At 32.7% G+C, this 9,695-nt stretch overlaps 1 pseudogene; it reads right to left on the bottom strand.

The window, feature by feature from the left end:
- Positions 1 to 201: 201 nt before the first annotated feature.
- Positions 202 to 7,671, bottom strand: LOC141680157 (glucan endo-1,3-beta-glucosidase 8-like; annotated as a pseudogene).
- Between the last annotated feature and the right edge of the window lie 2,024 nt (positions 7,672 to 9,695).

Genomic DNA, 9,695 nt, shown 5'->3' with positions numbered 1-9,695 from the left:
TTTTTTGCATTAAGTTCTTATCTGAGCTAAACAATTATGTGGCTTACAGTCTTATCTTGTATAGTGCACAGTACAAAATATACGTCTTCTGCTAACAACGCATACTTATGTTGAAAAAGAGTGGTGTTACTTGTGTACTAACACTTCTTCTATTCTGGAACTCAGGGATTGATTATTTATCTGTTGCTGCTTTTGATGATATTATTTCTGCTCACCTTGTTTACCTTGAAAGAAGATCTTTATTGCTGGTATAAATTTGGGCAAACTACACATCACTTTACTATATGAATAATAGACTTGTATAGTTCCCTGTCTCTGTTTGACACACACAAACACAAAGTTGTGATATACATTTTCTTTTATACAAGTAAAAAGTATTTGTAGCTGGCACAATTTATCTTTAAATATGTATCTATATGCTATGGGGACTCTGATTCCATCACTTTGTAAAGCTAATTGGAAAAGACAACCACTGGTAGATGCATTATGCTTCACTATCTTTGATGTGCCCTTGAAGTCACAAGCTTCCACATCTTCATTTTGAATCTGAAAATAATTGTTAAATGTATACGATGCCTTATGCGCTTCATCCAAATTGCTGCATGATCCTCCATCCTTCAAGCTGGTATAATCACCCATTGTACATGCATATTGTACATTGGATTCTGCATCCTTAGGATTCTTGACTTTGTCGGTGTCCAACACACACCATTGCTACTCAAGATACTGCACATTCTTTGCTGCAACTGGCATTTTATCGTTCCCATTTCCTGTAAAGTCTAGTGAGTACTTTGGTTGTCCGTCGTATCTAAAAATCCCCCAATGACGCTCAAATGGGCCCGGGGCTACACTTTTTAGATTTTCATCCATTAGACTGAAATGGTAGCACTCAATGTAGCCAAGATAGAGAGGAGTTCCTTTGTTAGTTGCCATTTTTTCTGAAAAATCCGTCGTAGAATTTTTTAGCCATCTTGGCATTAGCATCAGGCTTTTTTCAAAGACCAATAAAGAGTGTCAAGATTTACATCAAACATGTTGTTGTAGCTAATGTTTTTGTCTTGAACAGGTTTGGCCCCTCCATCGAATAAAGCAAATTGGACAGGAAAATCTGGGTTCTGGTAAAGACTCAAAAAAGGGTAGATGTTAACAAGGAACATAGAGTCGTTGTCACTGAGAAATTTCACAATTTTACCTATAATATCTTTGATGTCACTGCGAAAATGACCATCTGATGGAATACCTGAACCTGATTCATATACATCAACATTTTGTGGGGTGGTTACTTTTATATTGTTAGGGCCAGCTTCATTCAAAGCCTTTTGAATGTTTTCCATAGCAGGTAACAATGTCTTTAGGTTAGAACCATTATAGGCTTTTAAGAACAGTTCATTTCCTACAGCAACAGACCTGGAAAATCATTGAAATAGATTCATCAGATTTCTATTAGGCAGAAGATATATAGCTCATATCCTCTAGGAGAATGTTTTATTTAATGATCTTTGGAGTTTATCCTGATTCTTAAATTCATTTATGTTCTTCTGGTCATGTTTTTGATTGATTTGATACTTGATTAAATGTCCTGTGATTATTCTTCAATTCAGTGTATGTGTGTAAATTATGGGTACACTACACTGTATAAAGATTCTCAAAATATTAATGCTTTATTTTTACATCCCTTTTTCTTGATTTTCTTGATATTTGTTTAGTGCCCATTTGTTTTTGTTTTTACTTATTATTGAAATTTGTTTGTCATATTGATGAGTTTGTGTAGGTCTCCAGATGGGTCTGGCTTTCTTACCTCTACTGATGATAATACTTTTCATGGCTTCACCATGTAAGTACACTTGTAGCGTCTTTCATATGAACTGAACACACACAATTGGGTATCAACACGAATGATCTTATCAATTTTTAGGGTCCAAAGTTATTTTACATTTCTGTTACGCAACATCCTTCATTTAAATAAATTTTCTATGCATAGCAGACCGGGGTTGTGCATCCGGACCAAATGCATTTCTAGCCGTGTTGGGAATTATGAAAAATGTGGACAAGATACGCAAACAAGAAGGCTTTAGGTCACCATAGTTTTGGGTCTAATTAAATGATCTCTCCCGGGAAATAATTTTAACGCCCTTTTCGGGGCCTTGCCATAGTTCATAATAATATGAGAACACATATATTGTGTGTCTTGATTGTTTCTATATGTTCATATATATTTGGATTTGCTGGATAGATGTAAACTGAACTTTACATCATTGACTCACAGGAAGGCAGAGGTAACTTGGAGTCAAAATTAGAGAAGCAGATGAGACGCAACATGATGTTAGCGGTTCAAAGCCAGTTACTGAGATTTTGATGATTAGTTAAAAGTCGGTGCTTTTAATTGTAGTGATAAGGGTGCATTTGTATTAGCCAGTTAGCTTGTCTTGTTATTTATACCTAGTTAGAGGTACAAGGTTGTATTATTTTTGGTTATTTTGTTGACTTGTATAAAAAACAGGTTTGTGGAATGTTCAATTTACAAATAAATTTTGTCAATTTTTTTTTAGAAATTTGTTATATTAGGTACTTCAATGTTACAAACAAATTGGTATAATATAATACCAATCACTATAAAACTCTTACAATAGGAAAAAAAATATTACAATGCTTTTGTGGCCCGCGTGTGGGGCCCACAGGTGGGGTCCACATGTAGGGTCCATTTTTTTTACAAATTCTAAGTACAAAGGTAACATACATAGTATGATACTATAGACATACTTTGATGTTACCTTTGAAGCCTATTGTAACATAAAATTCAACGTTGCAGCAGGGTAAAGAGGATGTTACCTTAGGGGCCAAAGGTAACTCGAAAAAAAGCAACTTAATTTTTATGTTACCTTAGGGCTTTTTCTGGCTGTGGTAACACTTTTTTGGGCCTGTTGTAACATTTTCTTGGTGTTGCTATAGGCCATTTATGGTGTAGCTGTAATAACCCCAATTTTTGGAATTTTTGGAATCCTTATAAATAGTAACTTTTGCTGATTATGCTAATTAAGGAAAATTATCAGACCACACTATATAGGAGTACTTTTATGCAAATTCTGAGATCGTATTAGTATTCCATAAAGTAAATGGGTGTATGTAAAGGTCGTCAGAATTCGAATTCGAACACTTTGGTTTTTCCCGAAAATCCACCATATACCGAAAGAATTAAGTATAAGGTAACATGATTAAAAGAAATTCAATTCAAGGGTTATAACAGAGGATCATTAAAGAAATATAAGATATTAAGAGAGCTTAGGGGAACCCTAATGATAAGACTTCTGATATGATCCCTCTAACGATCAACGAAAATGAGAGTTAAGCGAACAGTAAAACAAACAAGTGACCAAGAGGCAATCACATGTAGGTAGCATAGGAAGGAAGCTTCCTAGAGAAGCTAAAACATGTGGTTAAAAGAGAATACGGCCTCACACCATGAGATTGTGACATGTGGCAAAGGAATAATGCAAGCAATGATATAAGAAAAATGATGTCATCACTTTATCAAGATATTTATCCAAGGTTAAACCTCCACCAAGCATATTTTGTGGACAAAGATCAAGCAACCAAGCAAGCTTCTTCCCCCCTTTTTTCTCTTCTTCTTCATTCGGCCTTTTCTAGGAAAATGGTGATTAGAAATGCAAAGTCCAAGCTCTAGTCCACCATAATTCAAGAGATTATTCTCTATAGCTCCTATTTTTCATAATTAAGAAGAGAAAGTAGTTTGAGGGCTTGAATCCAAGGCTTGCTATCCCAAAAAAATCATTTTAGTGGAGGGTGAATAGTAACCACTTAGTTGTGTTTTGGATTTTCTTAGGTTCCATTGAAGTTACAAGCTTCCTAAGGCCATATAAGCACTCCTTGAAGCTTCTAAGTGAATCCCCAATCTCCAAAGAAGGTATAAAGAACTTGAACCCTTAAAAGTTAGTTGGTTTAATATGATTTTAAGCATATTATGATAGTTATGGGAGTATTCTAGGAATTGGTATGATTAGTGATATGATTTGGATGAGTTTATGCTTGATTATTGTCATTAGTTAGTCATGATTATGCTTAGTGATTAAAGTTATAAATCTTGAATGTTTGACTTAGAAATTGGTGGATTAGATTATGGTATGTTATTGGTGAATGAATGGTTGATTGGTTTTGGTTGGATTGTTGGATTGATGATGAATTGGTGTTGTTTAAAATTTGGAAATCTTTAAGTTATAGCCATCATAATGTCCGATTTTCCAATGACTATTTTTTTGTGTAACTTTTGGGCTCAAAAAATCTATTGTTAAAACTTATCAATTCCATGGTTAGCTAGATTATGTTTTAAGCTTTGGTTTGATATGTGGATCGCTTTTATCGGATTTACAATTTAGGATAAACGACTGTTTTAAGTAACGGCATTTCACGAGTGAACCCCCACCCCTCAAGTAACTTTGAGACCATGTTTAAGGCCCCAAAAAGACTTATCGAAACACGAAATAATTATATAAATTTGATTAGGCAGTTAGTAAAGTCCTTGCGAAAGATTTGCCTTAAAATGTTTAACGGTCAATTTTATAAAATTAGTGGAGCCAAGGGTACTTGAGCAACTAATGTAAATCCTTTAGCGTAGAAGTGAGCGTTAGGGTATGCATGACTGAAGTTTAGTTTCTTAAGTGACCGAAGATTAATTCCGACTTATGTTGTTGTTCATAGGTTATCGGACTCACTCTAAGCTTAAGTCTACCCCGGAACACTCAAGAAAGTTTCCTACCCGTATTACTATTGTTGTGATGATATATATACATATAAAAACGTAATTTAGAGATAATTGCATGAGTATTATTAACAAATCATGTGATATATTTTTGCATGTATCTCTTGGGAAGCATTTTGATATGATATATATATGCATGAATCTTTACATTTCATTGTCAAATACAATTGCTTTAAAGTAGAGCTTACGGACTGAATAATGCCTATACTAGAGATAAGCAGTATTTGCATATACCCTTATTATAGAGGACCCAAAGTCGAACATTTTTCTAAATCGGGAGGCGATGTTCCCGAGTATGTTAATATTATTTTTTATAACTATAAATAGAATAAGGTATATTCGATAGTTTTGAATAATAATTAAACACTATTTTCGATTATTCAAATAAAGATTTTACTTTCGTATTAGTATATCTTTTGTTAATTACTATTCGTTTCAAGTATTAGTCATAAAACTTTTTCTTCATTTATATTTTATAAAAGCTATTTTTTATTGGAATATTATTTACATAATAATATTCAGATATTGTTTTAATATTTTGAAACTAATTTATTTTATTAAATCATCCTTATCCCAAATGCTTTCAAAAATATTTTCAAGTCTTCAAAATGATTTCAAAAGTATAGAACGGATCTCAAACCCGTTTTCAAATTTAATCTTTCCTTTCAAGGGGTATTTAAATACTCAATCAATATGTAAGGGATCCGGCTCAGTGATGTATTTTATTTTAGCAACAAGGTTGCTGAATTGATAAAGAAAGTTTTGGTTACTTGCCCACATTCGGGAAGTAGTTTTATATATAATATTATACCTATCAACGAGTTATTATACGCTCAGGAATTTTGATTAATTTTGGATTCCAATTATAAGGATAGGGTTCTTCAAGGAACTGGAATGGTCGGGCACCTTGTGTGCCTGAGTGAGTGTAAGAGGCTGCGGGGTAGTCCATCAAAGTGTAAGAGGCTGTGAAATAATCCATCAAAGCGTAGGAGGCTATGGGACAGTCCAGCATAATTCCCTCATGCGTCCAGGGTGATGAATCAGAAGGAATTCGTCCTTATACTAGTAGAGAATTATATAGAGTGATACATTGCCTGATGAGCAAAGGTATCACGTTATTCCAGTGGTTTCCTTCTTCAAAATGTATTTGAACAAAACCTTGTGTTTACTTTCACACAGAGGTTCTAAAGAGTTTTTTCTTAAAATGAGTTATATAGAAGTCTTACCTTGTAACTTCATCGATATATGATGAACTTTTAAAAATAATTATACTTTGAACAGTTGTAGTTCAAGTAGTTTTCGGAAAAAATATAAGTATATTGGAGTATTTTGTAACCTCATCTTTTAAACTTATATCTAGTAAATGATTATCATATGCATAAACAGACTTGCAGAAAGTTATCGATAAAGATACTTTGCACTAGTGAACAAACTATGTTTATTTTGAAAGTATAAATATATATATAATATTTTGCGACTTCAACGTGTTAAGATATCAAACTTGGTTCATTGTTTTGTTTGACAAAGACTTTCATAAATACTATGAGAATGCTTATATATTATTAATCATAGTATACATGTTATTTTGGTGAGCTGTTTTGCTCACCCTTGCTTCATTTCTTCATCACACAACAACAGTTAGACAAGATGAAGAAGACCAAACTCCCAATACACGAGCAGATAGGAAACATTCCGCAGTTTTCGGTAAGCATTGATGCCGCTATGGACGAGGTAGGAGCTACCAATAGGCTAGGCTTTTAACTTTTGATGTACTAAACTTATATAGATCTATAAATTTTTATAATGGAAAAGAACATGTAAATTTATTCAGAAACCCTTTTGAGGTGTAATAACTTATAATTTATGGATAATATGACTTGTACTATTTTTTGTTTCATTTCAGAGACTATAAATTGTGGTGTGTGTATGTATATTATGGGGTCAATATGCAGTAGTTAGTCGTTGATTTAAGATTAAGTATTGATTAATGGAAATGGAACTCGTGACAACCTGGATCCCCGACCCCGGATTTGGGGGTGTTACATCTACCCTAACATCAGAGTTGGGAATAACAATAGCTTTCTTTTTAATCTTCCTATAATCAATAGCAATATGATTAGCATTACCACATTTAAAACAAAATTTTCTAGGAGCATTAGGGATATATTTATAGTTATTTGCTTTATTGATTCCTTGTTTTCCATTTTTACCTCTTTTGGAACACTGTTTCTGAGATTTACCAGTTATCTCACTTATTTTATTTTATAGTTGTCCTTTAGAGAGAAGACCTATGCTTTTACCTTTCTTTTCACAAATTTTATCTCAATTTTTTTCTTGTCAGGATTTCTAGTGGTAGATCCTTTTTTATAGACTGACTTAGGTTCATCTTTTGTAATGCTGAGAAACTTAACCTGTGTTGTATTAATAATATTTTTATCAATGCTTTTATTAGTATCTTCATTACAACCTAGACATTCTTTCCAGTGTTTATCAATAATCATATTGTGAACCTTTCTTGCTGAACTTATCCAAGTTTTAAAAACTTTTCTATATTTTTCAAGAACTTCCTCTAGCATGAAATATTTAATATTCATCTGAGTTTTATTATGCTTAGCTATTTTACATGCAGCTTTATTTTCATGCATACAAATTAGCTTAGCTTCTAGATGATCATTCCTTTTTAAGCTCTTTATTATCAAGAACTAGACCCTCATTTTTAAGAGATTTGTTCTTGAAATTGACATGCAGAGATTTCAAGAAAGTTTTAACTCAGATATGTTATTAGTATTTATTGGAAAAATAATCATTGATAACCTGTCACCAGAAGACACATCCTTTTCATAATTTACCATTAGAGCATAAAATTTATCACCACTGTCCGGTCCTGATGAATCCATCTAGTCTTTATTTGAAGTGAAAAGTGTGTTTTCAGTTTCCTTGGGGCATTCAGTAACAAGATGTCCTCTTCATTATAGTTATAACAAGTCATATTTGTCTTGTCAAACTTCTTTCCAATTAAATAATGATTTTCCTTCTTCTTAAACTTTCCTTTGTCATCACTAGAATACTTCTTGTTGAAACCACTATTTCTCTATGAGTCTTTGAATCGCATTCTCCTAAACCCTTTGACAAACATTGCAGCCATCTGAATTACTTGAGGATCATCTAGATCTATCTCAAAATCCTCATCAATATTAGTTTTAGGATCCGATGATTTATTAGTATCTGACATTTCAACAATGTTCCTTCTTCTTGAGTTCTCACTTATCTTCTCCTTGGATTTATGGCTTTCATTATTCAATGCAATGTACTTCATCTTATTTCCTTTCCAATTCTTTCCCTGTTAAATCTCCAAGTCATGAGTTTTCAGCATCCCATGGATTTTATCCAATTAATAATGATCTCAATCATACTGGTGCCTTATGATTGAGGTTTGTGTGTTCCATTCTTCAGGAAGAGCTCTTAGAAACTTGGTATTGGAATCTTTCTTGTCATATTCATTTCTAACTAATGAGAGATCATTCAACAATCTCAGGAATCTGCCATAAGTGTCAGTAATAGTTTCATCAGACTTTCCTTCAAACTGTTCATACTCTTGAATGAGAACAACTCTTCTATTCTTCTTGATTGATAATGTTCCTTGACATTGAGTTGCCATCCTATATAGCTTTGGCAGTTTTGCAAGCAATCACACTGTTTGACATAACATTGTCCAAACTATTATGGAGAATGTTCTTGACATTGGCATCTTTAAGCATTGGAGCTTTTTCAACATCTGACCATTCTGATTTTTCTTTTCTTATATAGTGTTCAGGAACAGTTGGTGTAATTCAACAACCTTCTCAGGATAGGGTGGACCATCATTGATTATGTCAACATAATCAGCATCAATATTTTCAAAAAACATTAGCATCTTCACTTTCCATTTTGAGTAGTCAGCCTTTTTCAGAATTGGGATCTTCACGCTTTCATACTTACTTCTTGACATCTTTGATCTTTTCTAACTAAAATTAAATTAGGCATCTTTGATTCCACTTGATACCCAGTAAAAATATAATTATTTAAGGGGGTTGGATACAATTATACTAATAAATCAAAATCAGGATATAAGATCAATAACAATTTATTAATTCTTATATAAACTGTTACAAAACTCTCTCATGAAATTTTGATGTTCTTGGGAGCTGCTAGGTTACAATGAATCTTGTAAAAGCTTATCAATAATGATAACCTATTTTGTGTTTGTATAATACACAACTGCTCTATCAATTACAAGATATGTGAAATAGATATTTATCATGTTTCTATACATATCTCAATTAACAGTTACGTTCCTACAAATCAGGAACCGACAACTGAACTACTCCTTAATTCTAGGACTATATAAATCAGTAGATCCTGATATATTCTCTAATCCTGACAGCTAGTCATATCTTGATGACTGTCTTCATCCTGACGCTATATCGTAATGCCATGCAAATCCTGACTGGTGGCAGATCCTGATTCTTAGTAAATCCTGATTTTGACTTGAAAAATTTGCACCTAACAAACTGGTGTATGATGTAATTGTTCAACATCTTGTTTTATGTGTTGTGGTTATTTTCAAGATTTCTCAATTAATTTATGACTTATTTGAATTTTGAATTTATATGTGCTCTCATATAATGTGCAATCTATTGTTAGATTTATTAGTTGTTTTTGATAAATTTTTTAACCTGATTTTTATTAGAGGGTTAGGTTATTTTTATCTTATTTCTAAAAATACTCCTCTAATAATTATTAAAAGAGGTATAAAAGAGATAGTCACTTCGGGACTCTTTAGCTCCCTATATACTCGCCCTAATCCTAGATCTAGGTATTTACAAATAATCTTCAACAAATACATTCTGTTAGCAATTGCATTGATCAGATTTTGTCTCAT

This window comes from Apium graveolens, chromosome 8, assembly GCF_009905375.1.
Source record: "Apium graveolens cultivar Ventura chromosome 8, ASM990537v1, whole genome shotgun sequence".
Lineage (NCBI taxonomy): Eukaryota > Viridiplantae > Streptophyta > Magnoliopsida > Apiales > Apiaceae > Apium > Apium graveolens.
This window is presented reverse-complemented; position numbering and strand designations above follow the sequence as displayed.